The sequence below is a fragment of the Muscardinus avellanarius genome, assembly GCF_963383645.1.
Source record: "Muscardinus avellanarius genome assembly, chromosome: 1".
Taxonomy (NCBI): Eukaryota; Metazoa; Chordata; class Mammalia; order Rodentia; family Gliridae; genus Muscardinus; species Muscardinus avellanarius.
This window is the reverse complement of record NC_137786.1, coordinates 154889920-154899441: the sequence shown is the minus strand read 5'-3', so window position 1 is coordinate 154899441 and position 9522 is coordinate 154889920.

Here is a 9522-nt window from a genome sequence, read left to right as displayed (position 1 = left end):
TGGTATATAACTTAGCAAAAATAATTTGACAGTAAAAATAAGACAGCAAAGAGGATACATCTTAAAAGAGTTAACCTAAGAATAAAAGGCATAAAAGAAGGGATAGAAGGAGAAACCGAAAATGTCAACAATCTCTTCAAAGAAATAATGACAGAAAATTTTAGAAATATAGAAAAGGTGGTCCATACAATGGTACAAAAACTTATACAACCCTCTTTAAAAGGAATCAGAAGAAAGGCTCAACACACAACATAATAGTCAAATTGACTAGTGTAGAAGCCAAGAAGAAAAATCTTAAAGGCAACAAAAGCCAAAAACCAAATGACATTCAGAGGCAAACAAATTAGAATCACTCCAGACTTCCAAAACCAAGTCATAAAATCTATGAGGGCCTATAACAACACTTTAAGAATTCTGAAAGCAAAGAACTTGAAGCCAAAATTTTTCTACCTAGAAAAAATATCTTTCAAATTTGGTAGGGAAATAAAAATCTTCCATGGCAAACAGAAGATGAAAGAATTTATGTCTTTGAAACCAGCACTAGAAAAAATACTCAAAGAGAATAACTACAAAAAAGTAATAAATGCCAGAATGAGAGAAATAATAGTTTCTATCAAACAAACAAATAAGCAAAGAAGAACAAACACTACCACAAACAGAAGTTAAAATTCAAAATTTTAGGAATTAAAAATCATCTTTCAGTAATCACTCTGAATATAAATGGACTCAACTATACAATACAAAGACCTAATGTGGCAAAAAAATTAAAAACCAGACTCTATCTATATGCTTCCTGAATAAAAATACACTTATTTTTATTTATTTGTTTTTAAATACATTTTTAAGGATTGGTGCATTGTAGTCATACATCATAATGGGATTAAAAAAAAAAACTTGTGTGGATATACAAGCATACATTAATCAGCTCTTACCCAATCCCTAATTCCTTTTCTCCTCCTCCCTCTTTCCCATGCTTGGATTCCTGATTAACTTTGATATGTTTAAGTACATCATGTGCGTTAAAGAGTTTCCCTCTTCCCCCCTCCCATCCCCTCAGATAGGTCACCTTAATTGCTCCTCTATAGTATCCCTTCTTCATCTAAAGTTTCTCCTGTTACCCATTTCTTCTTAGTTTTGACACATTAGGAAAAGGATATGATTTCTTATATTTGTGACATTTCACTGTAAATGCAATAACTTTGTTCTCTCTTATGCCTGGGAAAAAGTAGATTGTGTACACATCCCATACTTTTGTAATCCACTCATTTGTTGAAGCACATCTTGGCTGGTCCCACAGTTTGGCAATGGTAAACTGTGCAGCTATAAACATGGCTTCTCATGTGTTAGTTTGGTATTTTGGTTTTCATTATATCTGGTAGATACCTAGAGGTGGTATTGCTGGATCATATGGTAAGTTCCTTTTTCTTCTTCTGGGGATCTTTTATACTGTTTTCCAAAGTGGTTGCACCAACTTGCAATCCCACCAACAATGTATTAGAGCTTCTATTTCTCCACATCTGATCAGTTAGTTTCTTTCGTCCTTTTAAGTCCTTCTTTTTTAATTTTCACACTTATTACCTGTTACTGAAATCCTGAAAGCTAGAAGGTAAGTAACTTTTCCAAGATGATCCACTCACAACCAATTTTTTTAATAGAGATCACTTGGATCTGGGAATCTGCTGAGAGATGAGGTGAGGCAACAGCAGCTTCTAGTGCTTCCTGGCCACATGGTTGCAGGGACCCATTGGCCCCTTGCTGTGGACCAGGCCCTGGTTCCATCCCTGCCATACAATAGGCTCAAGGCCCAGCCTCGCTGGCTCTAGACCTGGCCTGTATGAGCAGCAGGCTCCTGTCCCCATTACTGTGGTCAGGATGTCTACAGAGGTTCCCATTTTTCCTTCCATATATATGTGTGTGTGTATATATGTTAGTAGGAGAAAACAGCATGTGTCATTTCCAGAAGCTAGCAGCAATAGATTTTATTTCCCTACCTAAAAGGGAGGACTACAACCTCACCATGGAGAGTGGTTGCTGCTCCAAACATACCTCTGCCCCCAGTGCAGTGCAGAGGAGCATAGTGGCCATGAGCGCCAAAGTCTTCTGGAATGACCAGCCCAGCAAGCTGGCCAGGCCATATAGGCGGGGCACTCTCTGACTCACCTTGGACATTTTTCTTACATAGTATATTGTCCAAAATTCCTGAGCATGTGCGATGGGAGCATTCTCCTTTTGGGGAGATTTCTTAAAAAATTAAAGGTGGTTTGAATTGGATCTGTCTGCCTTTCCTGAATACTGGCTGCTGCCCCTGCCTTCTTGGTCTCTCCTAGAGGATGCTGTTAAAAATTCTTGTGTATGTGTGGCAGGAGCAGTATGCTTTCTGATCTCTTCTAGGATGTCCCTCCAAAAATCACTTTTCTTGCAGTGGCGGGTGCCATTATGCTTTCTTGCCTCTAATTCTGCCATTTTCCACTCTCTCTGTCTTCTATATTTCAGATAAAAAGTCATGACTAGAAATGTCTTTGTATGTTGTTCCAATTAGCTATTGAACCAAAATCTGTTGTCCAGGGTTTCTCAGAGGGATGCATATCCTATGCAGCCACTGTCAACCGTCACCACTGCGGCCACTTGCCACTGCGGCCTCTGCCACCACCATCTTTCTCCCTCTTCAATATTTTTTAATAAAAGAAAACAGTACATATCCCTTGAAGAAGTTGGGGACCTGAGCACCTAGCAGCAATGGGTCCTATCTCCCCACCAAAACCAGAGGCCTACAGGTTCACCACGAAGCCTAGATCTGCTGCTCTGAGAACACTCTGGCCCCCAGTGCTGTGCAGTGGAGCATTGCAGCCAGAAGGCCTTTGTCTCCCAGGAAGCACAGCACCAACCAATCCAGCTATGTGGGGCTCCTTCTGATGTGTCCCAAATATTTTTCTTACATGGTATGTTGTACAGAGTTCCTGAGCATGTGGGGCAGGTAAGGTTTACTTTCAGGGAGATTTCTTCAAAAGTTCGGAGTGGATTGGAATAAATTTGTATGTCTTTCCTGAATACTGGCTGCCACCGCCACCACCACCACCTTGGTTCTCCTCCCAAGCATTTTTCTTACATATTATGTTCTCCAAAGTTCTTGAGCATGTAGTGTTGGAGTGGTCTATTTTTAGGGAGATTTCTCCACCAGTTCAAGGTGGATTGGATTGAATCTTTCTGCCTTTTCTGAACACTGGCCACCGCTGCCGTCACTGACATCTTGGTCTGTCTCTTCTCTCTTATATTTTAGATAGGAACTCATGCCTGGAAATGTTTCTATATGTTGTCCCAATCAGATATTAAACCAAAATCTGTGGGCTGGGTTTTCTCAGAGAAATACATGTCCTATTTGGCCACTGCCAGTTGTCACCTCTGCAGCTACGGTCATAGCTGCAGCCTCAGCCACCACCATTTTCCACATCCCTCCTCAAGAAACACACTTTATTATTACTTTTTCTATTTTTAGATAATTTAATTCTATACTTAGAACTCAATAATGGTTCTACCAGAAGACTCCCAGAGCTGGTAAACAAAACACAACAAAGTAGCACAATACAAAACCTGCTTTTAAAAGTCAATAACATTTCTATGCATCAATAATGAATCTTCTGAGAAAAAGATCAGGAAGAGAATTCCATTCACAATAGCTTCAAAAAGAATTAAATACCTTGCAATAAACTTAACCAAGCAGGAGAAAGCACACTGAAGAAAATATTAAAGGGGGCACTAGAAATTTTAAAAACCTCCCATGTTCATGGATAGAGAAAATTGTTATTATTGTAATTAGCCCTAATATCAAAAGTAAAGTACAGCATAAATGCAATCCTCATCAAAACATCAATGAAATTATTCACAGAACAATAAAAACAATATTAAAATTTATATAGAAGAACAAAATAGCCAGAATAGCCAAAACAAATCTCAAGCAAAGGAGAAATATGGGAGGCATCACAATACTTGATTTTAAGTTATACAAGAGCAATAGTCATAAAGCTAGTATGGTTCTAGCATAAAAACATATGTATTCAAGTGCAACAGAAGAGAAGACATAGAGATAAACCCATAGCTAAAATTATCTGATTTTTAACAAAGGTGCTAAAAGGATACATTAGAGAAAATAAATCTTCTGCAATAAGTGGTGGTGAAGAAATACACTATTTATTTATTTATTTATTTATTTATTTATTTATGGTGGTACTGGGGTTCCTGGAAGCCCTTCTACCTCAGGTTATACTCCCAGAACTATTTTATATTTTTTTATTTAGAAACAGGGTCTCTTAAGCCATCTGGGCTGGCTCTGATGGCTTAAGAAATACCCAGCCCAAGAAATACACTTTAAAAGTAAACATAGGCCGGGTATGGTGGCACACGCTTGTAATCCCTGAGTTTGGGAGGCAGAGACAGGAGGATCACGCAGGTTCAAAGCCATCCACATTCGTGTAAGAGACCCTGTTTCAAAAATATAAAATGGGTCTGAGAGTGTAGCCTGGAGGTAGAAGGGCTTCCAGGAACCCCAGTACCACCAAAAAAAAAAAAAAAAGTTAAGATAGTCACAAGCTAAAGGTGAATGGCTAAGGCAAGGTAATCCATGTCAATAAAACTCAAAGACAAGCAGGAGTGGCCATTATTATATCAGAAAAATTAGACTTCAAGTTCAAACTTATTGAAAAAGAAAAACCAGGTATTTTTTACTGGTAAAAGGAACAACCCAGCTAGAGGAAATAATAATAGTTGGCATTTATGCCCCACACATGGGTGCAGTCACTTTCATCAAACAAACTTTTTGTGATATTAAATCACACACAGACCCAAATACAATAATACCGGGAGACTTCAACACTACTCTTACACTACTAGACCAATATTCTAGACAAAAGGTTAGTAAAAATGCATCAGATTTAAAGAACACTATAAACCAAACATACCTATTAGACACAGAATATTCTACCCAGGTAGAGCAGTATACATTTTTCTCAGCTGTTCATAGATCCTTCTTCAAAATATACAGTATGCTAGGCAGCAAAGTGAGCACTAGCAAAATTAAAAAAAAATTTTTGACATTTCTCTGCCTCTTTTCAGAGCACAATGGAATAAAACTAGGAATCAACTACAAGAAGACCCAGATGATCATATAAACACTTGAAGACTGAACACTACACTGCTGAACTAGGAATTGATCACTAAAGAAGCAAGGGCTGAAATTAAGAAGTTCCTAAACAAAACAAAACAAAATGATAAAGACACAACATATCAAAAATCTCTGGGATACCTTTAAGCAAGTAGTAAAGAGGAAAATTCATATTACTGAGTGCCCACATAAGAATAACAGAAAATCACCAAATAAATAACCTAATAACACTTCTCAAAGCCCTTGAAAAACAAAAACATTCTAACTTTAAAGCCAAAAAATAATTAAAATCAGAACATGAATCAATGAAGGAGAGAATAGAAGAACAATGCAGAAAATAAGCAAAACAAAAAGCTGGTTTTCCAAAATAATATACAAGATAGATGAACCACTAGCCAACCAAATTAAAAAAAGGAGAAAATCAGTCAAAATTTCTAAAATAGTGCAAGAAAAATTAGATATTCACCAACAGCATGAAAATTTAGAGGATTATCAAAAACTACTTTAAAAATTATACTCCAACAATATGAAAAACATAGAAGAATTTGAAAATGTTGTAGACACACTCTCCCTAAATTTAACAAAAAAAAAAAATAGGAAATTTAGCTGGGCATGGTGGAACATGCTTATAATCCCAGTATTCAAGATTCTGAGACCAAAGGATCACAAATTGTTGACAGCCTCATCTACTTGGTGAGGCCCTTTGCAACTCAGCAAGACCCTGTTTCAAAATAAAGAATAAAAATTAGCTGGGCATGGTGGCGCACGCTTGTAATCCCCGCACTTGGGAGGCGAAGACAGAAGGATTGCACTGGTTCGAAGCCAGCCTCGCTGGCTTAAGAGACCCTGTTTCCAAATAAAAATATAAAATAGGTCTGGGAGTGTAGCCCAGAGGTAGAAGGGCTTCCAGGAACCCCCAGTAGCACCAAAAAAAAAAAAAAAAATTAGGGCAGGAGGTGTAGCTCAGAGGTCGAATGCCTCTGGGTTCCATCCCCAGACCTGCAAAAAAAAAAAAAAAAAAAAAACAAGGAAAAAAAATAGAAAATTTAAACTGACCAATAGCAATCAAAGAGCTTAAAATAGCAATAAAGATCCTATCATTAAACAAATGCCCAGTACCAAATGGTTTTGCAAGTCAATATTACAAATACTTTATTAAAGAGGTAATCCAAATACTTCTCAACCTATTTCATGAAGTAGAAAGAAAGGAGACCCTACCAAATATACACTATGAGGCCAACATCACATTAATACTAAATCCAAATAAAGACAGCTCAAGAAAACAAAAACTGTAGGAATATATATATATATATATATATATATATATATATATATTTGATGAACTTAGGCACAAAACTGCTAAGCAAAATGTTGGCAATATGCATTCAAAACCACAAAAGAAAAGTGTTTACCATGACCAAGCAGGATTCATCCAACAAGGCTAGTTTAACATAGAAAAAATAAAACCTGTAATTCATCACATCAACCAAACCTAAGGTAAAAATCACCTGATCATTTCAATAGACACTGAAAAAGTGTTTGACAAAATCTAACACCTATTTATGATAAAAGTACTGCAGAGAATTGAAATAGAATATACCTTAACAGGATATAGTCAATATACCATCAGCACATGGACAGCAAGGATGTCCATTTTTAACATTTTTTTATAGTACTTGAGACTAGAGAGAGTAATAAGAAAAGAAACAGAAATCAAAGGCATATGAATAAAAAAAGAACTAAAACTATTCTTTTTTAGAAAATAACATGATATTATACTTAGAAGACCCAAAAAATTTTAACCAAAAAATTATAGAAGAGATCAAAAAGTGCAGGAAATGATCTGGATATAAAAATCAATAAAAAAAATCAGAAGCTTTCCTGTATGTCAACCATAAATACACTATATGAAAAAAGAATATCAGAAAATGCTTTCATTTAGGATAACCCACAAAAAATAAAATACTTAGGAATATACATTACCAATAAGGTAAAATACCTCTACAAAGAAAATTATAAGCCATAAAAAAGAAATCAAAGAAGACCTTAGGAGATAGAAAGATCATTCATGTCCTAAATAGGTAGAATAGATATCATCAAAATGACAATTCTTCCAAAAGTTATTTATTTATTCAATGCAATACTCACTAAGTCACCAAGGTCATTACTCACAGACATAAAAATTAGTCCTTAAATTGATTTGGAACAACAAAAGACTCAAAATAGCCAAAGTAGTTCTCAAGACAAGAACCATGCAGAAGGAATCACAATACTTTAACTCAAACTATACTACAAAGTTATAGTAATAAAAACACCATGGTCTTGGTACAAAAACAGACACATAGAACAATGGAACAGAATAGAAGACCCCAAAACAAATCTGCCCACTTACAGCCAATTTTTGTTGACGACTTGGCCAAAAACATACACTGAAAAAACAAATGGTGTTGGCAAAACTGTTTAACCATATGCAGAAAAATAAAAATAAACTCTACTTTCACACCCTGCACAAGAGTCAATTCAAGATGGATCAAAGACTTGGAAATCAGACCAGAGTTCTTGCAGCTCCTTGAACAAGGCATAAGTCCAATACTTTAAACATAGGCACAGGTAAAAATTTTCTCAACAAGACCCCAAAAGGACAAGAAGCAAAAAGGCAGATCATCATGTGGAAATGACCTAAACTGAAGGGCTTTTGTACAGCAATGAAAAACATTAAGGACCTTAACAGAGTCTACAAAATAGAGAAAATGTTTAATAGAGAAAAGGACTAATATCTACAGTATACAGAGACACAAGAAATTCAGCAGAAAAAAAAACCATACAATCCAAACAAAAAATGGGCAAGTGAACTAAATAGACACTTCACAAAGGAAGAAACTTAAATGGCCAATAAATATATGAAAAATGCTCAACATCACTAGTAACCAGAGAAATACAAATTAAAACTACCCTATGATTTTACCTAACTTCAATTAGAATGGCAATCATTAAAAAGACAAACAACAACAAATGCTGGTGAGGGTGTAGAGAAGTAAGAACTCTAATACATTGCCAGTAGGATTGCAAATTAGTACAAGCACTTTGAAAACAGTATAGAATATCTTCAAAAGAATAAAAAACATTTCACCTTATGATCCAGCAATATCTTTTCTCGGTATCTATCCAAAAGAATGGAAACCCAACTACCAAACTAATATATACATATCTAGGTTTATAGACACACAATTTATAATTGCCATACTATGTATGGAACTAGCCAAACTGTCCATCAACAGATGAAGAGATTAAAAAAAAAAACTATGTAATACGTACACAGTGGAATTTTACTCAACCATGAAGAACAAAATTATGTAATTTCAGGAAAATGGATATAACTGGAGAACATTATGCTAAGTGATTTTATTGAGTAAAAAAAGTAAAAAATTGGATGTTTTACCTACTATGCATTAGCTAGGGAGAAAAGGAGTCATAAGAGAAATTCTTAAAGGAAGAACAAGGAATCATAAATGAACAAATAAGGTGACCTAACTGAGAAGGATAAAAGGGAAAAGAGAAAAGTTCCCTAATGTACATGAAGTACATTCATAAATTTATCAAAGTTAATCAGTTAGCCAAATATGAGAAGGGGAGAGGGGAGATATGATGGGATGGTAATTGGGGATGGGCTAAATAAATGATATGTGCATTCATGCCTCTAATATCTTGTACCCCATTGAGAGTTATGACTGCAATGCACCGATAAAAAATCAAATAAAAGAAAAATAGGTTGTGATTCTTCAATGTGGAAGATAAAAGAAACTGTTATACAAGAATAGGTAAACATAACAAGAAACTTCTACATCAGGTACATGATCTGTTCTGTTTCCCAGCCTTGTGTGTTAGGTATAATTGCTCTTACTTGGTTTGGGATAACTGATGCTATTGGCAAAGGCAGAATGTGAATAAAATTTTGTCTGTCCATAAAGCCTTTACCCAACCACTGTATCACGGTAATTGGTCTGGAAACAGGAACAAGTTCATAATTAGACTTCAAAATTTATCATTTCCTGGCAGAGAATATTGGCAGCATGAGGTAGTTGACTTATTTTTATAGCCATGCCTGTTCATTATGCATGTCCAGAGGAGAAGCCAGAAAGAAGAATCACTCTTCACTGTGTATGTGGTAGGTGATGGGTGATGTGATGGGTTTGGGGGAGCTGATGGAGATACAATGCAAGAGAGAACTCAGATGAGGAAAAGAAGGTAGAAGTTCAAAACCTAGAGAGAGATGAACAGATTGGGAAAAAAATTCAGCATGTTAACTGTCAAGCCAATTGGACAAGCAGTCTTAAATACCAGTATCAAGAAAAGTGTTATTAGCTCTG